The sequence below is a fragment of the Falco punctatus genome, assembly GCF_963210335.1.
Source record: "Falco punctatus genome assembly, chromosome: 11".
Taxonomy (NCBI): Eukaryota; Metazoa; Chordata; class Aves; order Falconiformes; family Falconidae; genus Falco; species Falco punctatus.
This window is the reverse complement of record NC_137591.1, coordinates 32,623,112-32,650,600: the sequence shown is the minus strand read 5'-3', so window position 1 is coordinate 32,650,600 and position 27,489 is coordinate 32,623,112. Positions and strand designations below refer to the sequence as shown.

Here is a 27,489-nt window from a genome sequence, read left to right as displayed (position 1 = left end):
GCTTTAGGGGTAGCTGGGACCAAGTCAAGAGACCAAGAACAAGTCTGCAAAATCTGTAAATCACACTAAGTAATAAACTCACATGTACCACAGAACTGCAAATCAAGAGCAAGTAAAATGTCTGCATTAGCAAATGCATAAAATATAACTTAAGTGGAGCCAAAAATGCAGAGGAGGAAACACCTACCATCAGCAAGATACACCTCTGAGCAAAAAACATGGGATGCTGACAACTTACTGTAACTCTTCTGCCCCTGGCTAAAATCATCAAGCTCAGGAGGCAAAGGGGCACTAAAAAGAAAAGCATAACATCAGAGAAAGGGGTAAGGAAGAAATCTATCAGCTTCAACCATATATAATGAGAACTTTCAATGTTAGCTTCATTGCAACAGGACTAATAATAATTCTTTGATTAGACCGTTAAGACTTTAATTAAGCTAACAATAAATTCTTGGCTTTGCATATAAGGTGTATTCCTTTGGGACACATAAACCGCACAGGCAGTAATGCAACAAATTGATGGAGAATTTGAGCAACGCAGTCTGTAAATTAGATGCAACAAACTGGTAACAGATTGGTAGACAATGCACCATTAACACATGCTGTTAAAATTTAACACAACAAATTGGTAGCAGCCGTAATATACAAACTTCCAGGAAACAAATCATGTTCTCTGCAGGGGCACCATTGAAGTAGCTACAGTGAGTTAAATTCTGGTTCCTTCTATAATCCAGATAGGAAAGCAACTCCCTCATAGCTCTCTTTCAGAGGCAGATTTCCCTCCTTTCTTGCTGTGCCCTCGTTGGTAAGACTCCATCCATATCTTGCCTAGCCGTACAGAAGGTTCAGAAGGACAGTGAATTTACTAATCCAGACTGAAATCCTGATGCAAGTAATTTACTCTTCAGTGAATCAGGGTCACCTTGCCTTTACAAGTTTCAGTAATGAGATTATTTGAATTCCAATATCATATTAAGCACAAGCCTTCCTGAGCTGCCTTGGAGTAGCCTTTAAAACTGCAAGACGGAGTTAAATTGGATATATTCTTGATTCTTCCTTTCCTTTTATGTTTTTTCTTGACTTCTAGCTGCTTCCTGAGCTGCTTTCTACTTACATACTTGATATCCTAACAACTTCTTTGATTCTCTTCATGCATTTTTTTTCTTCATTCTCATTACAGAAACCAAATTAAACTGTTTGCATTAGATATGCTTCATGGGTTTGTGGGGGTTTTGAGATTTTTTTTCGAGTTACAAACATAAATGTTTAAGATTCTTAAGTGAGAAGGACAAACAACAGTGGAAAATCACTATACAGACCTTCACTCATTGTAATTTGTCAGACTGAACAGGATTTTGGATGCTTTGCTTCTCTTCCTTCATTCAGACAATGCCTTTTACTGCAATTTACTTACTTATAACTTAACTCTTAGGGGTGGGAGAAATTCCTTTCTCCTAGGGAGTGATCATTTGCTTATATTCTGAAAGCAAAGACATGCCTCTTCCAAGTATCTATATCAGATTAAATACTTTCAAAATAATTCAATTAATTAGCTTAATCAAATAGCTTATTAACTTATTAACTTAATGACTGAGGTTATTTTTGTTGTTTTCTACAGATATTTCCAATCTTTTTTTCTAAATGTTCCTGGGCCCCCAAAATACTGATGATCAACAAGTTCTACCACTTCCTGTGTTATCTTTTGTGCTTGCTTTTTCAGGGCAAAGTGTTTCCTTCCATCTCCCTGCTGCAAGCACCTTTCCGTGTCATAAGGCCATCCTCAGTTTTTCTTTGTTTAGAAGGAGTAACATTCGCACTTATGTCTCTCTGTCTTCACTACTGTGTATATTTGTCCCATGTTCTCTTCCATTTGTCAGTTGTGCCACTCTTTATCAAGCAAGGAGTCTCGATCTTTTCAATCTTGCTTCACATGGGAGACTCATATGCTCCTGACCAGCTTGAAAGATCTGCATGACAAAGAGAGAAGTTATAGGCTGGCAAAGCTAATGGTTTACTTCAAACTGCTGCTGTGTTGTAGAATGGCTGATTCATGAGCATCTGAGCTGTCTATGCACCATCAGTGCTACAGGCAGATAGAGATGATAACTTTGTCAGTCAGCTCATATTATTCCATCTCTGTCAAGCAGAGCCCTGATTCGTATCTCTAAATGCCTTTTTCATCTCTTGCGTATTTTGAGTTGGAGAGATCTGAACTGAATATAGCCATCCTAGGGCAGGCATACCTTTTATAACATTATTATAATAATATTATCTATACAATTTTTCATCCCATTTATTAAAAAGTTCAGCATCATATCTGATTTTTAATCACAGCTAAAACATTAGTAGATACCTTCAGAGATATCTCCACAAATTACTGTCTTGATTCCTTCCTGAATACCGTCTCTGAATGCATGCTTAATGTCCTGAGTTTCATATCAGAAACATTTCATCTCAGAGCAAAGAGTAAATTTAGAAGCTACAAGTTTTTTTTCCTTTCCTAAGAGCAGCAAAGTAGCTTTGGATGAAGATTTCAGACATTTGATAGGGATCTCAATTACCAAAGGAAGTCTGTAACTGACCAGGAAATACAAACAGTTTCCTATTGTCTGGCAACAAGTTAATTTGAGGGAAAGAAGCTTCACCTCTTTTCAGGCTGAAGTGTCACTAATAGGTTCACTTCAGAAAGACCGCACAAAACCCTGAGTATAATTACTGCTACATTGATATGATCTTCAGTAGTAACCTCTGCAAAGGCAGCAATGTTACCCATCTGGCCTTTCTAAATTGTAGTTCCTTATTGTAAGCCTTATGTGATAAAGTGTGTAGTCTGAGTAGACTCACAGAACTGTTGTCTATTCTGAGGTCTAAACCCAAGGATTTGTAAAAAAAATCACTAAATCCAGGAAGTGGCAGGTTTTATTCTTGGGCAATTCCAACTGTGCTAATTTCCATTACTCAGAAAAAAGATTACATTAAAATGACTGAAATTATAATATCTACCTATTCTAAGTTATTATTATTATTAGTAGTAGCAGTAGTAATATATTAGTATAGTTAGCATTAGTATTAACATTAATAATATAACTTTATGCTGAGAGATGTCCAGGCAGTTTCTTGCATAAATACTTTCCTACAGAAAGCTTTGAGAATAAGGACTGATATCTGGACAGTGACACGTCATACAACATTATTTTAGTTGACAAAAGAAAAATTGAAATCCCCCCCAAAAGAGTTTAAATTAATTTCAGGTGAAAGCCATACATATGAAAGCATAGAAAGCTGATGTCAAAATATGCAAGCCCCCCTTGCTCTGCCTCTTTAGGCAGAATAATAAAATCACCCCAACGATATTCCTCTTTGAGACCACTGTGACAGATACACATCTTACTACAAAACTTTTTAAGAAGGTCAGGATTGTTCCATTGGTAGCATCAGTGGAAGTTTGTCTTCTTCAAAATTCTTTCCTATAAGAGAAGAAGAGAGAAGAGGAGAAGAGGGAAGGGAAGGGGAGGGGAGGGGAGGGGAGGTTTTCTTTTTCAAGAGGTGTAAAAGACAAAGTCAGAACAAAACCAAAGCAGAAATCATCTATTATATGCAAAGAATTGCAAGAAAAGTCAAAATGTTCTGCTTTCCATGAAAAAGTCCATGCTGAAGTTATAAATACACATGGCCAGTTTTCACTACAAATAGATGTACCAAATAAATGTACATCTCTGAATTAATCTTATTTACATCTGAATATGGTTTGTACTTCACTAGACAGCACGTGAAGATATGCTGTGAAACTTGCTTGGCCAAGTAATGGAAATATTCAGGCACTCAGCTGACTATATTATAATGTGGCAAAGATTATGTAGTACCTACCTGTGATGTTTAAGTATAGGACAGCTTGATAATTATTCAGTTTGTCCTGATTCATTCAGCTTGTGATTAAGCAATACTATGAGTTCAGGCTGGGAAATCTCAAATCCATGCTGAAAGGCATAAAGAAACTATTATGACAGTTTGAGAAACCTGACATCGTGTGTCTAGGAAATCACAGCAGTCTTTATAGAGAATTAAGCTCTCTAAAATGAGTGCCTGTTTGAAGGTAGTTAGTCCTCAAGCTCTTATAGCATAGAAAACAGCACACACAAATCAATGGAAGAATTAGTAGTCTATTGCCATCCTCTTGTATTCCAGGAGTGCAACAAGAACTGAAAATGAATACAAAGATCTTCACACCAAATTTTCAATTACATTTTAAATCTCCCTCTCTAACCTGCTCGTGAAATTTTTTACCAGAAATACAGTGATAATACTCTTAATCACTTTCTGTCTGCAGGCAGGTGCTGAGACATGGTAGATTAAGTATGACTAACAGGTCTGTAAAGAGAAAATAAGGACAGGAACAACAATTTTCTCATGCTGCCTTTTGTCATATTTTTTCCCACTTTCTTCTGCCACTAGCACTATTAGTATTTCACCTGGAGTCCATCAGATGGATACAATGTTTATTAGTCATGAAATAATGGAAGGCCTAAAGTTGTTTGTTTGCTAAGGACACTTATCAGCTGGCAGCTCTGGGGAGGAACACGTGCTGCGAGGGCAGGGTTGGATTTCCCTATTGATCACAACTATCGGATATTTCATCTGTCTCTTTCTAACTCCTTTCTAACTCCTAAAGCTTCAATCCCCCAGCCATATTAGTTGCAGGAGAACTGGAAATTCTGCAAGTTTTTATGTTATTTTCTAGAAAAAAATGCACTTTCCAGCCCTTCTGGCAAGGCTACCTCAGAGCCCAAGAGCTTCATCAGAAGCCAATACTGATTAGTATTTCACAGGACAAGGTCCTTAGCCATTTCCTAAAAATTTTAACATGAAGTATACTAGTAAAATAATTAAAGTAGAATATTTTGCTTCTCATAATTCAAAAGAAAGTTTGGCTTTAGAAGAACATTTTTTAAATTATTATTTCTTTATGAGATATAACAGTAACACTGTAAAATCTCAGTTTTCCCAGCAAGAGAATCAATGGTTTATTATATCTAAAAACTTTTGAATTTTCTGAATGTACCGAGTGATTTGTCTAAGTCATTTTGGAGGGCAAACTACTGCAGAATCAGCTTCCTGAAAAGTTCATAATGCCAGCCTTACTCTCTCTCCACGTATTGAATTCTTGCAAAAGAGATTATCAAAACATAGTGTCACAAAAATAGTGGTTGTATAGAAAGTTATTGCCAACCAATCCATTACTGAATCGTGTGTGTAGAAGAAATGATTCCTCCATCCCATCTCATAGGAAAATGAAAAGATTTTCCACACACTGAGGCAGCCTTGAAGATACATGAATCACCAATAATATTTGCAATTAAACATATCAAATGAAGTACACATAACCACACATTCAACTGTTATTACCAACGAGAACATTAATACTTACTCTTTGCACTTAATTGTCCATTCTCACCACATACTTAGTTGTAAACTCTTTGAAGTGCAATGAATTCTTTTAGTAGCTTTACTGCAATTCAATTTTAATTTGCTTTTTATGTAGCATCTTTGATACAATGTATCTCAAATTGTGTGATAGTAAGGTAAAAATAATGAGAACACTTTTCAGACTTGCATGCTGCTACTGCCATTTCAGAGCAGTAAGGCAAAATGATACATGGACATAAGCTAGAGGTAAAAAGAAAATGAATGTATATTTTAAATATAAAAAAAAAAGCAACATTCAACTACGACTCCATTAGCTTTCATCTTTCCTTCATTAAATGCTCTTGGAAAGACATCTTATAAAAGAATAACACTCAGAAATGCTTATACTTCTCAGAAAAAGGAAGACACTTCATATTTCATGAACCTAATTATTTTGTTCCTGGTTTCATCTGGTATAGGAGACAGCTAGGAAGGCCTGTAGATGAAGTCTGAATTGCTAACTTCACCATCTTTCAGGCAAAGATGTCAGAATATATTTATTAGATGGGCTAGAAACTTCAGGACTTTGTAACTTAGATAACGATGCAATTATCCATATTCTGTGGTATGATAATGGTCTTTGTTAAACCAGATCATGAAGCCATGTCAAGAGTCCAGCGGGCATTGTGTTTAAAGCAGCAATGAAGCCTTTGAGACCTGCAAGAGACTGCTGGTAGAAACTCACAGCAAGGTACAGACATACAGAGAGTGCAGGGAAAGGATGAAACATGCCATTTGAGATTACACTTAACACTGCTTCAACGTCCTGGTCCACTATGTCTAAAAACCACTTGGAAAGTGGGAGGAAGGAAAATCGGGGAAATTAACCAGTTGTTCAAGGGAAGCCCAGTTTTGTCTGAACAAATCCTAGGGGATGAACTTCATCTTTGTATGGACAGATTTAAAACTTTCTCGAGTACCTAACTCCACTTGGTTTCAATAGGATTAGAAATCAGGAGGATACCCAATTTCCTTTCACAATTCTGAGAAGTACAGATTTATTTATTTATTTCTTCTCCTGAGGAGCTGATCAGCTTCTACCCTGGCCAATCAACTATTGCTATCACGTTGGGTCACCAAAATTCTGATACCCCTTTGAAAAAAGGAGGAGAAAAACAACACAGAGTAGCAGCTGTGTTCCAATGCAGGCCACAGTTACAAAAGGTGTTACTTATCACGCAACATACTGTATAGCTGCTTTTATTTACTCTGAGGGCTCTTCAAGTTCAAAGAGTTAAACCATGTAAGTTTTTAATTGCATAATTTCTTAACTAGACTGCTAAGTAGCACAAGGCATACACTACAAATTGGCAACTCAAAGTTATAAATGAACAACAGCAAATCAATGAACAAAGCAAATGAATAACATCATCAAATTAATCAGCTTTCCATGTTGGTAATATATCAAATGCATCACCAATTCCTTGCAGTTTCTGGGCACTATATCTTCTATCGCATCCCCCAAACTTGGCTGACTCATTCAGCAGTCAGTCCCCAAAAAATGACTGGGGAAAGGCAGTCACCTGCCAAATTATACACTTAGATCGAAATAGATAGGTGATTCAGGGAATACCACATCCCTTCCAGGCTAATGGGACAGCAGCTCATGCGCTAAGCACTATTCCCAAAATAGAGGTCACTAGTTGCTACCCAGTCTTCCATGCCACCTGCCAACCCAATACATGGTTTCCAGGAAACTTTCTGGTGTTACAGGGTATTTACCATTTAATCTTACAAAAACCCCAAAGCCACCAACATTGACTCCTGGGCTATGAAATATGCACGTACAGTCCTTGTTTGACCTAGGGCTGATTCAGGTATCTAGTGAACTGCTCCACCAACATCAGTCTCAAATAAATTACCTGTGCACAAGATATATCATGGACTTCCAACCAACCATTTTCTGGCACTAAAAACAATTGCAAGAATGCTGAAAGAACAAGTATCACCAGAAAGGAACTACGCAAACCCACACTGAATCAACAGTGTGGTTATGACATTTGTTACAAATTCCATGTTTTCAGTCAGCTTCAGGAAGATGATATATGTCTAGAAATCTGTGATGCTGATAGGCTGAAGGACTTAAGTTTTGCTGATAGAAAATATTCAATGGGCATGTCAGTAAATTCTGATTTAAAATCCTACTGCTGTGGCTAGGGGTGTAGAAACACAGAATTCTTTATTCATTATAGTGGGGTGCCCTGCTAGAATAAAAAATTCTGAAAGGAAAGATAGAACCCTTTTTGACATGGCTTCTTACAACCCAGAAAACTCAATGCAATCATTATTGAATCAGAAGGGGTCACTTCTGAGGTATCAACAAATACAGATAAAAATAGCATTAGGTCACTTTTGTGTGACCATAGTCACAAATGTTAAGCATACCTTTCATTTAGAGATTTTTTTTCTGTGATGTCAAGAGCTTCATATTAAAGATAAATGAAAATTATCTTCAAAAGAAAAATATAATCTTCCTTCCAGAACTGTACTGAAACACTGGGAGAGGATGTTTAAGTATCTTGGTTGAAATGTCAGCACTCAGACGGGTCAGAGAAATATTTTTTCCTGATACCTGAAGTGCATAGCAACATAGAAATCCTTCCATTTTCCCACAGCAATCAAAGAATGGGCCTGTATTTCTGACTGAGATGAACAAAAGTCAGTTGTAAATGTTGTGGTCATGTGGCAATCTTATAAGTATTTATTCACCCTACTATTGATAACAATCAGTTTTCCTATTGTAATAGGAGTCAGGATTGTAATGGAGAAAAAAAATTAAAGTGAGAACTAATCTTATTTGTGTGGGCAATTTTTTTGAGGGAGAGGGGTTGGTTTTTTTTCATTTGTGCAAATGAGATCACGAAGAAATCATAACAACAAAAGTCTGGAGACTGAAACCTATAGAGAAGTAAAGAATACATATGTTTCAGAAGTGGAAGTGAACTTTTTTATTCTTTAGTAAATCTTGTGACTTCTTACAAACTTAGTGATAAGTAGGATGTCCTTGGAGTTTTCTTGATTAGATGTAGATACTGGTTTTTGTACACTCAGAAGTGATGTGGACTGCTAATTAGACTGGAGACTGTAATATGGCTGTTCAGTCCGTACTGCTATAAGCCCCTCATTTCAGCGAGATCAGAACACCTTTTTCTTTCTTTATTCATATTTTATACTGAAAAGGCATCCTTGCAGCAGATATATACCTATTCCTACTCAGGTTTGGATCATGGCAGCAGTTTCACATCTTTTCTGGTTTACATATTCCTTGCAAGTGATACTCCTTGTGGAGGCGATGTGCAACCTACTGGGATGTATTTCTAGGCAACAATTGCTAATAACAAAAGAACTGTATGTAGTCTGAAATGAAAGTGAAATCCAGCTAAAACCCAGCAATAGAAAAAAACTTTAATCTGACTGCTACCAATAACAATAATATGATCCTTCCAAAAACCTGACTGTCTAATAAGTAGCTATTTTTTCCAACACTTTACATCTGGATTATAATTCTTTTATTCATTTTGGCTCCCTCACTGCATGACAATTCCCACTGACTGCAATTATAGTAGAATCTGGCTAAGAATTGGTACTTGGGAATAAACTGTACCCGACTCCCTGTTTCAGAACTGATCCGTGTTGATAGAGTGATACTCTTCAGAAGGCATAGTCACTAATCCTATCACTCCAATCTGTAATCTGATTAACCCTCAGGCTTTTTTTGAATCTTGTTTTTAGGTTTTGGGGGTTTATTTTTTAAAAAATATTATGAATGCTCTGAACATTATTGGTATCACTAGTGTTACTGTTCTGAGCTGTTTTACCAGGAGCTTTCCTATGACTTTGGCTGTAGGGTAACTGTGGTGTGCAAACACAGACCAAAAATATTCCTGCTTTTCTGAATGCATCCTTAAAGGATGTGCTTTATTCATTTCTGCACTCTTATTTTCTTTAATTCTTGAATTTACACCAGTAAAGTAAAACTTTATTTTTAAAAAAACAGTAATGTGTTTATTATTTATTTACATAGTTCCATGGAATTTCAGACATGAGGATTTTCACCCATTAATTTGGTTCTTAGGGCTGCAAGAGCTGTCCTAAGACATACAAACTAAATCTGTGATCACAGTGACTGCAGGTTATTCTCTGTTTATGTTTGAGAAATTCACTAAAAGGTTAATGATCATGGGTCAGTTTGTTTGCCCACTTCAGCTCTTTTGCACCATCCTGCATTGTATACTATGTAGCTTTAAAAAGAGTTCTTGCAAAAGGTAAAGCATTTAGTGCAATAACAACAAAATAAACTGCACTCGGGTTTATTCCAGGATGTTATTGCAAGCCTGAAAAAACACTTCAATATTAAGATCTTTTAAAGTCCGCTGGTTGTTGTATAACTTCTCAGTTTATGTCTGGCAAGACACTGGAGAGTCTACTCTTAAACATTGCCCACTCTGACCAAGCTGGGCTCAGTCAGAAAGAAATGGTGAAGAAAGTAATCAGAGACTTTGCACTGGCAGAGAATTTTGATGCTTTGAACCATTCTTGCTATGAAAGTTAGCCACCAGTCCGTATTTATTTTCCATCTGATAGTAGTATATTTTGGTCATGCTAACGACAAAGCATGTGACATCTATTTGAAGTTTAGGTTTATCTGTTGAAATGTAATATTTGTTCACAATTCAAAATATACTTTGGTAGAATATTCAAATTAAACAGCATCAACAAAACAAACAAAAAAAAAACCCCAACAAGAATTCTTCCATTCCTAGAACCAAAGTACAATTTTTCTACACCTGTGATCAACATTAATGAAATATTACTCCATCTTGCTAAATTTTTCATTACTTGCTTTTGGCTAGTGATTTCTTCTGACACTCACCCTCTAGAAACAGGAAGAGAAAGAATATCAATCTCTACTAACCTGAGTTTCTGAAGGCAGTTTGTATCTTCAATGTAATTTTCATTTTCTCTTGATAATCCACACAGGGGATTAACGTAAAAATAAAAATAAAAATCTAATTTCTGTAACAGAAAGAAAGAGAACATTTTGTAATTAGATTTTTTTCCTGGACTGAAATTTTCCTATGCTACTGCAGGATGTGAAAAGTTTCCAGTTTGTTTAACATGAACACTAAAGTCATCTAGAAAAGCATGATAGCACTAGTGACACTGTGTACGATGATAATCCACAAAGCATGTTAATTTTCTTCCCTCTATTTTTAATTCCACCCAGCCGTGAGCCGTCCACTGTTCAGTACAAGATTAATGAATCACACTCTAATTGCTTTTCACATGTCAAACTCTACTCTGAGTCTTAAGCTTTCAAGAATGTAACGTCGAAACACTTTTTCTTTTGGCTAAATCACAGGAAGATAACTCCATCAAATGTGGTGATGCATTAGGAACAACATTCATTACATACTTTCTGAAGATTTCAGTCTGCTTTACAGTTTGAGATTACAGCACTCAGCCTTTAGTTTGAACAACATGAATTGATTCAGCCCTGCAAACGAAGTGTGCTAGCATAACTGTAGTGCTTCCCTGTATGAAATCAGTATGATCATCTTCTAATCGTCAAAACAGCTAATTTTTTACATTAATCACTTTTGTTCAGCAGACAGGTTTCTGGCATACGGTTGCTCAAAGGCAGTGTGTTGGGTCCCTGCATGCACAGTACCTTGGAGAGCTTTTTTTATGGGTTTGGATTTTTTTATGGTTCGGATTAAATTCAATGAACTTGCTACCGTTAATCCAAAAAAAGTTTCTTCTGTTCTGCCTTCATACCAACAACAAGGCATGGCAGGAAGGAGAACAGGAGGTTGCTATCTTTATGACACTGATACCAACATGGGGTTTAGACACTTTGCAGATCACAGCCAGCTTTTTAGATCAAACCAGCTTTTTAGATCTTCTGCTCACTGCATTGTCTAAATGCTGAGCTGGCTGCCACATTGGCACAGAACCTTCCCTACTGCTTATGCCTCTTCTCTTTCTTATCTGTATGTAGTGTACAGCTACGGGCTTTTCAAGTAGGAAATATGAAGCCAATAAGATGGAGGTATTTTTAAAATCCTTTTCCATTTTCGTAGATGTGAACATATAGTACAGCCACATGCTAGTGGTTGCATTTTTTCTTATACGTAAATGCTATAGAAGTGACATAAATATGAAAAAGGGATTGCTAGTTTGTGGTGTATTGATTATATTAATTTGACCAGAAGACTCTGGAGAGGGAATTGCACTGCCTACTCATCAATAATTTACTCTTTTTTTGCTAGAGCCTAGAATCAGACAGGTCCTTTAAAGAGCTTGTAATAAATGCAGCTCAGGCCTCCAGAGACTCATTCCTGCCCAGGAGTTTGAAAATAACTATCTTCAGCTGAATTAGAAATTTCTCTAAATACATCATGACATTCCAAATTATGGAGCTAGTTCAGATATGCTTCTAGATTTACACGGCTCTGAATAATTCTTTCTGTCTAAAGGGTTTTGTAAGTTTATAAGCCTCAGAGTCATTAAAATATTAGCAGTATTTTTTCTATAGAAAAGGAAAAGCAGAGGTCTGCCCTACTGAATGAACATCCCACTGGCATTTTTGCTGTGAGAAAGGCTGTGTGCCTGGCTAGCGGCTATACGTTGAATGCTGTGTTGCGACAGGCTCAGCCCTGTCAGCGCAGCCAGAGACAGGGGAGGCACAGCAGCAGACTGATGGCAGTCTTCAGAAACAGGAGCCTGTTCTTACTGTTGCCTGATTCTGTATTGTCCCCTTTTCAAAGACCTTCATGCAATCAAATTACCTTGAAAATGAGTGGAAAATGGGCAGGTAATTCCACCACTCCTCTGGAAACCAAGGGCTCGTGCTTTGTAGGATGCAGTAAAGGAGAATGTGAGCATTACGTGTGGTGCTTGAAGTACTGCATTTCACAAAAGAAAACATATTGGCTGAGCTCAGGGTCCCAAATTTTCTTTTATTTGGACTTTCTAGGGCAATCTTCCAAGTGAGAGGGTCAGCTGCTAGGATCTACAAAGTACAGCCTTATTCCGCCAACATGCAATTCCCCCTCTGATTTTCTCTGTCACACTGAGTGCAGTACAAGAAGGGGCTGTCAGGAGGCAAGTTAAATACAGAAAAAAATCTTTCGGTTTGGCACTGCACTGGGCAGTGTTTTGGACTCTGTTTTTTCACCAGGTGCTGCCATTTTCTGGTGGGGAGCAGTCACTTGGTTAGAAGTGATCCTGCTCTGTGGCGGGCTGGCGGCCACCGCTTGACACCGTCACAGCCACGGGCGGGCGGACAGCGCTGTGGCTGCCGCCCCTTCCTTCGAGCCAGGAAAAATCCTGCCATACATGGAGTCCAAACCCAAATGGAGCCGCTGTGCAGGCAGGGGAAGGGCCGCTCTGGTCTGACGTGCCTCTGGACAGGGGTGGCTGGTGCTGCCAGCTGATCACAACCGCATGTGACCAGAGGAGATAAATGACTTCTGGGGCAAATGTCCCCTGAGGCTGCGGGAGGGGGCAGGATTTCTCCTGTTGCTTCCTATATTGTCTGTTGGGGTGTACTGGGTCCAGCTGAGCCCCCCAGCAGCCCCCAGCGCTCTGCTTTGCACTGCGGCCAGTGAGGCGGTGATAACACCCCCGTGCTGGGCTGCTGCTGAGCAGGGCTCACAGCACCAGGGCTGCCGCTCCAGCATCCCCCCTCCCCTCACCAGCAGCTGGGGGTGGGCAACGTCTTGGGAGGGGACATAGGACAGATGGCCCAAACTGACCAGAGGGATATTCCATACCATATGGCGTCTGCTCAGATATAAAAGCTAAGAGAGAGGAGGAGGAAGGTGGGGATTCATTATTTATGTCTTCTGGAGCAACTGCTTCATGCACTGAAGCCCTGCTTCCCGGGAAGTGGCTGAACATCTCCTGCTGATGGGAAGTGGGAAATAGCATCTTTTGATTTCCTTTGCTTCTGCAGGCGCAACTGTTGCTATTGTTTTGTTAAACAGCCTATATCTTGACCCACAAGTTTTGTTTCCATCTTATTTTCTCCCCTCCTGTTTTGCTGAGGAAGGGAGTGACAAGAGTGGCTTGGTGGGCACCTGGTGTCCAGCCAACATCAACCCACTGCATGGGCGTACCTGCACTACTAATTCATAATCTGCTGCATACAATATATTGTTCTCTGTGATCTAATCAAGCTTTCTGTAGAGTGGAAGGAGTTTTGTAACTTTTTGTAATGCCTAAAAAATGTATTTATATGGTTACATGGGCAAGATCAGCTGTGGATAGAAAGTTTCCAGTACTGGCACGATTATTGCAGGGCTTCCAGGCTGAGAGTTAAGCGAATTGCTATTTCTCAGCTCTGTGAGTCATTTAGGTAGTAGAAGGAAATGACTCAAGAGCTTGCTCCTACACTTACTGCTTTTTGCAACTGACTTGCTAATAAAAGCTAAATAACACTCCCTAATGCAATACATTTTTTATATATGTAGCTTGAAAGAATCATCTAACTGCACATAGCTGCCTTCAGTTAAGTAGCATAACTCTACCCTTTTATTCTTTTTGTAGATGTACTCAGACAAATGCCTTCTTACGTGTGATTTTTCTCCTCCTGTTTCATATACTTCTGGGCAGCTGCAGGCCAGCTGAGCTAGTGACACCCTGCCTTCTGACGCCCTGTCCTTGGCCAGTGAGGGCAACACAGGGAGGATGCACCCACATTATCCATGTAAAGAATGATTGTCCCAAATCACACTGGCACTGGAGGAGCCAAAGGGCAGCACGACTCTTACCCATGTTCAAAGGTGTTTCCATGACTGGCTGCCAGATGACCCGGACACCAAGTGTCCCCAGCAGACCACTGGAGCCACAGGATGACTTAGGATCCTGTGATTGGTGTCAGTGATCAGGTGTCATACAGGCACGTTGCTGCTCATTTTCCTACTGCTTCTATAAAGCTTTGTTCTATAATGAGTTATCAGACTCCATGAGTTGAGTTGCACAATGAAGGTGGGTTTTCATGCAGGGTTTCTGCTCAGAGGAGGCCCACTGGGTCCGGGCTTATGTGCAAAAGCAAAGCTTCCCTTCAGCTCCTTCACCCAGTGATCAGAGTAGAGCTTACCATGTACCAGTGCTACTTATTCCACTCTCACAGTGACAAGGCATTGTCCCCATAGGCTTAAAATATATTAAAGTATGGGGATTTCCATGGTGCAAGTCTTAAAACCGAAATTCAGATGCTTTGAGTTCATTTGAGGGGACAGCGTCTGCAGGAATCCAATCACGATTTGAGTGGTGAGGTCAAGATCATCAAAAAGGGCTAACACATCCTGCCAAAGGTGATTTATGAAGGTGACATGAGAACAGTGAAACTTGTTACCGGTGTGCTAGAAAGCCTTTCTGCTGTGAAAATGATCTTATCCCATTCTCACCAAACCTTTTCAAGTACTGCCAGCAACCAGGGGTGTAACTCATTTTCAGTTTTCTACTCGGTGGTCCCTGGCTGAGGAAGCCTGGCTACTAGTAATGCTCATATTGTGTTTTTCACACCGTACTACTTAGGTGTTAGGGAAATTCTGTATTCATTACCCATAAATTGCAGTAAGAGTAAGAAAATTAGTATATATGGAGCACATTCAGAAACTAAAATAATGAAATTCTCCTCTTCTAGTTGCCATTCAGTGTCAGGCACAGCAACTCATTTTTGAGTTCTGTTATAAATGAAAGTAGATTTGAAACCTGTTAAGAAAACATTTCGTTGATTCACTAAATCCACATCTGGATGCTATCTGTTAATTTTGAAGAGAACAGTCTGTGATACGTCTTAAGGTGCTGGACAACTTTCAAGAGTACATGCAGTGATCGCAGCAATCACTGGGTTCATTACACCACATCACTGATTCCTGTACCACAATACAGTAATTTATCACAGAAGCAAAAAGAACTAAACCTTTCTTCTAAATCAATCTGTCTGACACAGTTTGAAATAAAAATGGTGTCTTCTTACGGCAGTCGCTCTTCGGATCATAATGTGGAAGGAATGACATACATTTGAAGGAAGCAAGGGCTGTAAGATTCAACAACTATTTTAAACATGAAACATAAACAAAGTTCATTAGATCAATAAGGCAAATATTCATGGATTCATTTTCCTCTGTGGCATTTGATGCCTGGTTGAGCAGGAACAACAGTGAAGATTTATGCAGTGAGGGGCAATCAGACTTTTTTTCTGAAATTCTTGATGTGAATTCCTAGTGATAGTGACATGCTATGATATCCCTGTACTCGTTTTCCCTTTACTATAAAATAAGCATTCAGAAACAATACTTTTAATAAAATATGCTATACTACATATATATATACATATATATAAAAATATAGATACAACACATAGATACAAAAAATGTATATCTAATATATATATATATATACGCACCCCTTCACTATGGGTCTATGGACCACAATCTGAAAACCAGTGGACATAAATATAAATATGCAAAGACTGATATTGTCCAAGAAGCATAAGATTTAGGGTTCTAACTCACACATTATTTATTAGCAATTCTACAAATCATAATTAGTCCTTGTTTCAAAGTCCACACTGGGGGTTTCATTGTTTATTTACAAGAGCCTTTTATAAATCATTCATCTGGAGATTTCTCTCCCATGTGTCATGAAAACATTTCTGTAAAATCTTCTTAATGGAGTCTATGAATCAATGTGCAGTAAGTGTCACAGGTTGAATCAATGGCTTAAGAACCAAGAATGCCTTTTTATAGGCAGGTGTCGACAGCACTGACCGAATTAGAAACCTTAATCTATGGCAGTCGGTAAAATTTATGCTCCAAGAGATATTTTGAAAGTCTGACCTTTCTCACTGCTATGGATATGAAGTTCTGTCAGGAGCCTAAAAGAAGGGCTATAAGAATGAGAATTCTTCAGAAATGAGGAGACTGAAAGGATAGGTGATAAAATTATACCAGTCCTCAAATACCTAAGAAACAACTGAAAAAAGGAAAACAAATTCACAGTGCTGTGGGGCTTAAAATGCACAATGCAGAGGCTGGATCATTGCAAACACTTTCTAACAGTGAAGACTTCAATACTGGAACAGATGATATGGAAGCCTGTGAAACCTGCATGACCTGTTTTTAGGTCCAAGCTAGTCAAACAATGTAAATAATGATTACATTGCAACAGATTCTTCCCTGTCTCTAAAATAAATTAATACCTCAAAGTCTGTTACAGATGCATCGTTTGTGGGTTTTATTACCTTGACAATGGGGAGTATTCAGTCGCTGCTGTGACACATGTCTGTAACACCCAACAGCTTCTGAAACACCAGCACTCTATAACTAGCACCTCCTGTGGAGTCCTTTTGAAGCTACTTTTGGGCGTACTTGAAGGGTTTTTTCTTCTCCCTATGCTAGATCTTATTAGGCAACCCCTGAGAAAGTGGGAGTTTGGTAAATGCAGTATGTATTGAACACCTGAGGCAGGTTTGAAAAGCAGGTTAGTCAGGTGAAATGATAAGAACCTGAAATAAAATGTAGTCAGGGTTAGAATATTGCAGTGTTACCGAGGAAGGTAAAATCCAAGACACAACCTTATTGGTGAAATTCACTCCCCTAAACCAAAATTCTGTTCTTAAATAAAAGTGACCTCATCATCAGTTATTCCAATATCACGAGTTACAGCCCCATTATCTCCTTTGAACGACAAATACTCAGTGAATTAAAAGGGACTTTGCCTTGGTGCTCACTTATCGGTGGAGATGCTGCTCCGATTACACACCTAAATGAAAGCAGACCTCCAGGCATGCCATGGCTCTGCAGATTCATTACAGTTGCCAGCGGTCTCTTAATTGTAGCTGTACTTCCCATGACGTTCAGTTTCACATGTCATTCTATAGCTGCAATAGGCCCGTTAAATATAAGGAATTTCTTAACATTGGCTTTCAAGTTTTTGGCTATATCCTCTCCAAACGCTTTCTTAGCCCTGAAAATTTTGGTTAGCATTTAATATATGTTTTGGAAGTAATTACAAAATATTAATCAATGAAATATTTCATCACTTGTTTTGCTAAGAATTTGTCCTCACTTTTTAAGATGGAGAAATGGAATATATATGGAAAAATTATATAAAAGAGAACTAACCTTTAACTTGGTACAAAACCTGGACTGTTTTTTTTAGGAGAATCCAGCATAATTAACCGAATGGTGAATTAAGAGCTCAGACAACAAAAGTGGAAAGTACTGTGTAGGTATGCAAAAAGCTCTCTGAAAAGTTGTAAAAATCTATTGACGTTGAGAGTCACTTGATCATGAAAACATTAAAGCAATTAGATGCCACTCTGAGTTGTAAAAAAATGGATACAGGTGTAATTTAACACAGTTTGTTTCATTGCTGAATGATGTTTATTAAAGGCACTTTCAAGTATACAGAGTGATAATGTTCCTGGAATCTATAAAGTTAGGAGTTGGTGACTGCTTAGGAAAACACACCGAGAACAGCCGAGATCACTCAAAACAGTCTCTTCTTCAGTCTGGCGATTTAAGAGAGAGGTGAACGAGCCTGGGCTCCCACCCAGCTGTAGGATGGAACTCTGAGGGGTTCAACAATTGCAGTAGGTCAGCTAGATGGAAGGCCAAGGTTTGTTTAGTTGCCCTAAGTTTCCCACAGTCCTGAGCTTCCTAGGAGCTGAAGGGTGAAAAGGAAATTCTTTAAGACCTTGTTAATGATAAAACATGCAAGTTTCTATAACCCAATTTTTCTATATTTTCTCTTCTTTTAGTTATTTCTATCGAATAAAAATCCCAAGATAAATAAACATTATTTCATGGGCTTCTTAGGAAGGTTTAACATTACACAGTCTGCAATAAAGCTTACAATTAATCTATAGTGTCAGTTGCCTTATTTATATTTTTCAAGAAACTAGACATTTTCAATCAATATTTTATTCTTGATCATCCTTACCAGTCCATTATTTCCCTATTCAGGATAAATGTTTCGGTCTATGAAGTCTCGGAAATAGAACAAGTCTGAAGGTGAAGGGAAAAAAATCAGTGAGCATCCAGAAAAGTGATTGTGTTTTTACTTCAGCTTTTTAGAAAAAAAGCGTGGTATCATTTTTTACTTATTAATTAAAGCTGAGACTTCCAAAACCAGTGTTAAATTTGACTGTGATTTAAAAGCTTATCCTTTAAGCTCATCTGTGTTAAGCTAAGGTGACTAGACACCAAACCAGCTGCTGCTTCTAACAGAAAATAAAGTTTACAACTACGGATAAATGCAAAATGCCATCCTCACACAGAAATGTTCAGATTTGTTGATGGAAAAACTCTTTACCATCAAAATAACACTTTGTAATCAAACACCAAAAAACCTTTCTATCAGCTTCTGGGATTTTGGTTTTTATGTTGGGTGGGTCTTGGTTTCTTTTTTACTGTTGTTGGGTGCTGGCTTTTTTTAATAAAACCCAAGTATTTTCTACAAGGACACAAAAGTACTTTCAGATAAAATCAATAACTAGTGTTTAGGCTCAGATTACATCATGGTGTAACAACAATCTACAGATACAGGATATAGAACAGGTATGTGGTGATTTTAAATTTAGAGAAGTGTTACTGAACTGGATTCAGTGCAACCAACTCCCCAGCTTCTTCCACACAATTTTTTTGAAAATGCAGTCTTCGTTATGATCAATTAGTATGTGCATCATCACTTATAATAATTTCAGGACTCAAAATATGTAGCTGGGATATTTACACAGTAGGTATGTTTTACAGAAAAGCGGAAAGCTATGTAAGCCTTGGTTTGCTTTTTTTTCCTCCCATGAGCAGGTTTCAAGAAGGGTGGGGAGAGGGACGAGTTTGAGTTTTTGTTTTGGGATTCTTTTTTGTTATTTTTGTGCATTTGATCACCCAGGAAGCAACTCCAAAAGAAACTGGAATTGTTTTCCAGGTTGATAACCCTGTGAGCTGCACAGAAAACTAATACATGACAATGAAATTGGTATTTGCAATGGTGTTAATTTTTAGGTATGCTGTAACTTCTATAAAGCTTCTTAGGAAATGAGTTGTGTTATAGTATGGGTCTAATTTTAGCAGACTTGAAGCAAAAGATTAGTTCATTTGGTTTAGAATCATGCTGGGTGAAAGCAAGAAGTCATTTAAGTTGAAATCATTATATAAGTACTTTTATGGTGAAAAAATCATACAAAAAAGAATGACAAAAATTATAACTACATAAATACTGACTTTTTTATTTCATCAGCCTAGTTTCACATATATATGTTGGAGGACATATGTATGCATGTTGGACATGGAAGAAAAAAATAAAGACAGGAATGCAAAAGACAGAGAAAAATACTTCTCACTAGTGTAAGTTTCCAATCAACAATGCAATCAGCACAAGCACCGAGCTACCATCAGTACTGCCCTGGAAGTGTCCACAGTCCTACAGCAGCAGCTGACATCAGACATGCCAAGCTGAAAGCCTTACGATAACACACGCCTACACCCCAGTGGTAAATAAGGGACACATCTCCAAGGAAACCTTTTTATTTAATCAGGATAAACAAACAAGCAAGCAAAACAGCCTGATGAGCAGATTCAGACTTGGGATTTTTCCTTAAATATTTCATTAAACCAAAGGGGATGTTTGCAAATGCTCTAGTATTTCTTTTTCAATATTGGGATGCCAATCAGAATTGAGGCTTATACAGTGAAAATGTAGGTAAATCCCTTCATTACAAAGTCAGTTTTAATATGAAAAAGGACAAGTGCTCCATGTTAGACAGGGTTATAACAGTTCAGTTCCTATCATAATTAATGAGTGTCATGGCTAAATGCCAACACACCTTTTTAGATGTCCTAGGGCCTTATTCAATTCCCACTGAAAACAGTGGGGATCAGATCATTCAATTAACTGCAGTGGCCTTTGCATGGGACTTAAGACTCTACTCGGAATGAGATGAAGTTCTCCATTGAGAGCCTGAGCACTTCCAACTCCTGTCAGATTTGGCATCTTCCTATTAAAGCTGAGTATCCAAAAAGATAGTAGGAGAGTTCATATTTTCTACCCTTGAAAAAAAAAAAATTGAGGACTTTTAAAGGAGTCTAGGAGATTTCATCACCTAACTGCAATAACTTCCTTTGAAAATCTTGAGTAAATTAAGGGGGGGGGGGGGGGGGGGGAGCGAAATCACCTTATTTCTTAAGATAAAATAAAAATAAATTATTATAGACAGAACATAATATAACACATACAGGTTTTCATTCAAATTTTGCATTTTTTTAGGTAACACCCTGGGAAAAAATTAACTGAAAGGGTTTTTTTTTTCTGTGGTTATAATATGCAGAACAATAATATCACAACTTAACTTTAAAAATTCAAGTAAAATTTATCAGCACATGTATGTTTTTTTGATGTGTTTAATGCTTGTAGTTAATGCTAGTTACATAGTTAGTCCTGAAAAGGACACAATTCTGCTGTCATATGTAGAGTATCAGAAATTACGTACATGATATACATGTCCAAAAAGCAGCAGTACAGTAATCGGCACATATAATTACTGAGCCCTCTAAAAACATTCAGAATGACAGATGATCATAATTTCCTCATAAATCATGACTAAAACATGAAAAATGCAATGGAACCTCATTTTATTAATATGATCTTATCAGTACTAATAGAGGAGGTAGAATTTAGGTCTGCAATGTTTATCTGACTTACTTTCATGACAGAACTTTCCAGAATTTGCAGTCATGTGTGTATAGAAAAAAAAAATCTTATTAAAGACGAGCAGCACAATATATTTTGCCTCTCCGATGTTGCTGTATTACTTTTACTGATCCTTGATGATTGGCAGGAGAGCAAAGCTGCAGCCTACAATTTCAGAACAACTTACCAAGATAGCAGTAGAATTTTTTTGTTCATCAAGACTAGAGGAATAAAAGAAAAAAGAGAACATTTTAGACTCAGAGGATCCATGGTAACAATTCTGCATTTTCTCCATGCTTTCAAGCTGGAATGTTTTCATTATTTTTAATATAAAGGAAACTTTATATATATTTTTAACTGAATTCGTTGAATGAGAATAAAGCTAGCCTCCCCCATACTGCATTTTTATTCAGTGCAATGCTCATAAATTGAAGTTCCAGTAACTTTTTTTTAACATCATTATCTTCCCTATTCCACCTATGTCTCCTAAGATTTTCTTTTCATTATGGAATGTGGTGCCAAGTTGACTCCACAGTTCAGAAGTGTTTGATTTACAGGTAACAGTTAGGGTTATCTTGGTGAATAAGGTGAGAAGCTTGAGCCTTGAACAGATCTCCACAGCTGGTGGCACTAGGATCCAAGGGTTTGTTCAGGGCCATGCTTGCCTTTCACACAGCACATTTTGTACTCCAGGATGACTTTAGTAGATGTTCTTTTCGGAAGGACCATGTCAAAATACATTCTTCACTTCCAAATATTTTCCTAAAATTTTTTGCATTCTTTCAATGCAATGCAGCTGGACATCTGGAGTGTTCACATGGACATTAATAAGGGTAATTTTAACCCACAATAAATTCTTGTAACACGTATTGCAATCTTACAACATAGAACTGTTCTTACATAACATAACTGTAAGTTACAACATAACTGGTAACAGTTATGATGTTCTTTAGAGAGGAACAACAAAATAAATGGAGGCCACCTAACTAGGGAAGAATTTTCTGTTCTTCCTCCCAGAAAATGACAAACAAGACACCAAGCAGGGAGGGTCATTCAGAAGGAAGTTACAGCTATTACAAGCAGCTTCCCTGGCTCGCAAGGAAGATCCTGTTGCTGGTACAGCTCTGAGGCCAAGGAGAGACTGTAACAACTCTGTCTGTTTCAAAGAGACACCCATTATGTTTATGTTAGAAACTGCACGTTGCTTAACAGGGGCGCAAATTCCTCATTACTTTATGAACAATTCCTGTGGTAAATTCCATACACCTTGCAGAAAAAAGAACGGGAAGTTTTATACTGCAGGAGAACTATCTGAGCAATGTTCCCAGAGTATGCCAAGTACTTTTGGGACTATGAGTCCATGTCCAAGAAGCTTTTAGAGGAAAACATGAGAGATTAACACATGGCTTAATACCAAAACGTCCTTAGCAAATATAGAGCTTCTATAAAGGAACTATAGACCCAACCTGCTCACACAGCAGTTGACAGATTTGATTTCTCACCAAAATATAAGGTCCCACAGCTTTATTTCAAAATCATTGATTTTTAGGATAGATCAATGTAAAGTTTCCTAACAATCTGAAGAATGAGATGCAGTAACTGGCAGTTATTCCCCTTACAAGGCAAATTATATCACTGTAATGTTCTTTGTTTTAAATGTAAGCTCCCTATAGTACGAATATCCTTGCAACTATCCTATTGCTACTGGCAAATAAAATTATTGTTAAGCATTACCACAGCTCCCATTTAGGCTGCAAAGCGACTATGTTAATAAGATAACTGACTGCACCGAATACTGGGCTCTTCTAAAAATCTGGCTGTAAATATTGCATTGACAGCTGCTGGGTGACCAGCTGTTTTCTAGGGATTCAGTAGGAACTAAAATCTGTTGAAGATAGAAACTGGTTCTGGGTACTGAATAGATGGCAAAACTCATATGCTGGTATGTTACGTCTGAAGTTATCCCACCAGCTAACATTTCTTATTAGCTTTTAGGATAATAATTAACAAAATTTATAACTCACAAAAATGAAAATTCACAAAAATGTCTCTAATTACTGCTCTAGTGAAGTAAGTTACTTGATTGGTACTTTTTCCTAGCAGCTTTGCTTTCTGTCGTTACGGAATTAACTCTGAGTAGGAGGATTGCTTCAATTGTCTGAGAAACTCAAGCAAACTGCAGATATGAAAGACTTAACTCATACAGGTTCAGGCTATAAATAGGGTGCATGCAGAATAAAAGATATTACTGCAGTACATGAGACTGTGGACTAAATTTGCATCTTGTTTTTCCTAGGAGAGTGATAAATGCATGAAGACAAATGTCTTCAAGTCATTAAATCACATGACACTTCCATTCCCTTTTTCTCCCTTCTTCCCTCACGAAGTCACAAACAAGACAATCCCTGGACTTTCTTTGCTGAGCTGCCTGACAGACGTCATTATTTCCTCCTTTGTTCTGGGTGGAGATCAGTAAAGACAGGAGAGACGTCAGGACAGCATGCCCTGGTGGGCTGACTCAGCTGGCTGCCAGACCCCCACCCAGCTGCTTTCTCATTCTCTCTCCTCAGCAGGACAGAGGCAGCAAACAAAACGGAAAAGCTTGTGGGTCGAGAGAAACACAGGGAGATCGCTTAACAATTACTGTCATGGGCAAATCAGACTCAGGGAAAATTAATCTATTTCCAAACAAAAACAGAGTTAGATCCTAAGAAAGAAAGACAAATTAAAACAACACCTTCCCTGCCCCTTCTTCCCAGGCTCAACATCACTCCTTCACAATCAGCCGCTTCACCTCCTCCCTCACCCCCGAGTGGCGCAGAGGATGGGGAGCGGCAGTTGCGGTCAGTCCGTAACAGCTCCTGGTCACCACCTCTGCCCCTCACACTTTTCCCCTGCTCTGACATGGGCCCTCTCCATAGGTGACGGTTCCTTCAGAAAAAGCCTGCTCCTCCGTGGGGCCTTCCCACAGGCAGCAACGGAACACCTGCCCACCATGGTCCTTCCGAGGGGAACCCCTGCTCCCATGCCTGCAGCACCTCTTCCCCCTCTTCACTGATGGGGCCAGCCAAAGACAGCCAAGTTAGACACAGAGAAGACACTATTACATTTAAATAAAACACTTGGATGACAAATTGCTGATCACGTTTCTTTTCTCATCCAAACTGGAGCCAAAAAGACCAACGCCTTTGGGCAATAGCTGCTGCTTGCATTTCTGATATCCCAAAAAGACTCAAGAGGGTTTATCATCATGAAATCATTTGCATCCCTGGAGCACTGCTTCTGGGGACCAGTGCCTCCTCTCCTCCAACATCTTCCTCTGTCAGCATCTTCAGTGTTGAACACCCCATTTGCTTCCAAGTTACAGCATTGGAGAAAGGAAAGAAAAGCTTTAAAATATGAACTTACCCCACTGTTTCTGAAAAACCCAGGTCTGTTGATCTTTAGATATGCTGCGAGGAAAAGCTATTCATAAGGACTTCTGCATAGAGCGCAAGATTTGCAATCCATTTTAGGAAAAAACCCAATTCTTTCTCTTGGATACTTAATCAGCATGGCAGATACTTATGTAACCTGAATTCAGCGACAGTTTAACCGTATTTCTGTATGTTTAGAGCTCCATTAATATGCTCCATTCTCCAACTACAGGTTATATAATACATTTCCCCCATAACTGCAGAGTAGAGGCCTTAATAAATTGCAGTTCAGCCAAAGTTTAAGCAAATACTAGATTTAAAAGCAGGTAAAACACCAGTTAAATCTATTGTGTTTTTTCCAAATCTAATAAAATAATAGTTATAAGTATTACAAGAAACTCAAAATAATTGATTGCACTACCCCCACCCTGCAACACACACAGTTACCTCTAAAGTAAAATATAAGCAAGCTTTCTGTTTCAGTTAAAAACTTTATTACTTTAGCATTATGTTGTAAACATTTAGTTTTATATATTATGATTAAAGGAATTTCATTTCTGTGAGCACTGGCTTTGCATAACAATAAAATACTAAATACTAAAGCAACGGAAGACACGCCAGCATTCAATCTGAACTGAAACCTCCATCTCTGTTTGGTGAAACGACCTGAATCTCCACACTTTAGAGACAGCTTCTGTACACCAGACACGGGACAGCAGTGTCACTTTCCCTTTCAAGTTCCATTCACAGCCTGACCCTTAAAAGTGACATAAAAGAAAATATACTGTCTGTAGAGCTACAAACACACATATCCACATAGGTGCCTTTGAGACAACCAACAAACACCCAAAGCAGGGCTGGGGGTCCTCTGGCCACACTGGAACCTTGCCCATCCCCGAGGCAAGGCTTGCTCACTGCACAGTACCAGGGTGAGTGTAGTCTCAAAGAACAATGGAATCCGGCTTAACTGGCCTCCTCTTCAAATATTCCACACAAGATACTGAGTTCCCCAAAGTGGAGGACAGTGAACACAAAGATTTCAGAATACTAAGGTAATTAAAGTTTCAGCTATTTGAAGTCATTACTGCTTTTTGGATAAAAAGATCTTTGTGTGCTCAGTTAGGTATCTGTCTTACAACTCAATGCACAGGAAGCTATGGATGTAGTCTGCATAAGCTGAGGAAAACCATTTGAGTGGCTTATTTATTTAATGAAATGAGCAATTCAGGTTCAGGAGCCCCATGGCCTTGCATGAAACTCAGAGGAGGATCTCTGCTGAAACAAAAAGTACAGCACCTCTGAAATGCCCTAACCATTTCTTTCATATTAAACTGAACTGCTTTGACGTTTTGTAAGAATTAATATGCCAGTACTTGTTACAAATGCCACAGTCCCAATCATTGCCATCCACAGAGGGAAGAAGGAGAATGATGAAGAATGTCTGCATATTAAAAATAGCTTAAGCAGTCATCTGGGAGGTAGAAGACAAAATACTGAGAGAGTCTGAAAGTCTAAGTGCCGAAGTACATATGAGGGTGTGCTCACCAGTAAGCCTATAAAGCCCTTAAGCAGTCTTTTAAGTCCACTCTATTGCAGCCTATATATAGGTACATGCAATTATCCCCTGGAATATTTTAACACTAAACAGAAGTGCTTGCCTGAACATGGACTAATAGTATGAGCAACAGAGATAACAGTAACTTCTCTTTTAGCCTGGAGAAAAAGGAGTATAACCACTTAGAAGAAAACATAGCAAGTTGTGCAGCTCAAATTGCAATACAATAAAAGGTTTTGAAATATCAGCACTTTTAACTCCGTGTAATGAAAACTAGAGTAGGTCAACAGTACATCTTCTAATTAAGTAGCAGGTTCAGGTCTACTCCAAAAAAAACTCTGGCACAGTAGTTGCCAACATATTGGCTTCCCTAAGAATGAAAGGAATCTACAGCTACATGCACCCATGGGGACAAAAATTAAAATAACCACTAGAAATCACTTGGCTATTCAAACAGCTGATTTTCTTTCCTTTTATGGCACCAGGCATATTTTTCATCAAGAATTTCTACCATAACAGAGAAGTACGAATTACTCTGAAAAGCATTTCCCTGTATGTATAATCTTCAATAAACTGAGCATGGGCTAATGGTATTTTAGCCAATAAAATTCAGCTGTTATGCCTCAAAGGTTACTTATCCAGGAGGCTGTCTCTCAAAATCTGTTTGTGTACATGTGCGTACTGCATTGTGCCAAATGCATTACAAAAACATGTTATATAAGTTGCAGTTACAGATAAAATAATAGCAGCACTGGTTTGCTGCAAGTTACTGGGCTATATAGCACTTTTTTTTTTCTTTTTTTTTTTAATTCTGTGGCAAAATGTTCATCAATTTAAACAGCAGAACAAAATCTTCTCTTAGAATTGGCCTTGAAGTAAAAATTAGGTTTGCAACCCTGGCTCCAAGACAGTGTAATTTTAACTTTGACTTCAAAGGACCTCAGTTCTACCTGTGATGTACTTATGCTCTGTATTTGGATTCACTATGGATTACTCCTTTCCCTTTGAGAAATCCATTAGATTCTTAAAGATATTTAGAAACCTAATTCCAACAGATGTTTCTTTAATATTTACACAGCTTCAATGGCTTAAAATCTGTTCATGCCTCTCTTTCTAAATACTTCCTCAATTTTTACTTTTTCCTCCATTTTCCTAGAGAACTTACTGACTGAGCATGAATATATGAATTGCCTATATTATTGCAAAATTTGTATTCAGGACACAAGAATGTATAAAAGTCAAGAAATTCAAAGCCAAGTCAACAGCGGACTCTGTAAATTACCACCACATTGTATGTAACAGTAGGTGATGTATTTCCCTCCCTCCATGCTTTCATAGTCTTACTGT

General features: G+C 38.2%; 1 protein-coding gene across 20 annotated transcripts in view; it reads right to left on the bottom strand.

The window, feature by feature from the left end:
* Positions 1–27,489, bottom strand: part of LOC308071282 (uncharacterized protein) — a 98,882-nt gene extending 71,393 nt beyond the window's left edge. For all 20 annotated transcript variants that reach the window (XR_013931039.1, XR_013931040.1, XR_013931041.1 and 17 more), the window contains exon 1: positions 1–27,489. This exon is cut by the window's left edge and continues 4,727 nt beyond it. The gene's annotated coding sequence lies outside the window, so the exon portion shown is untranslated.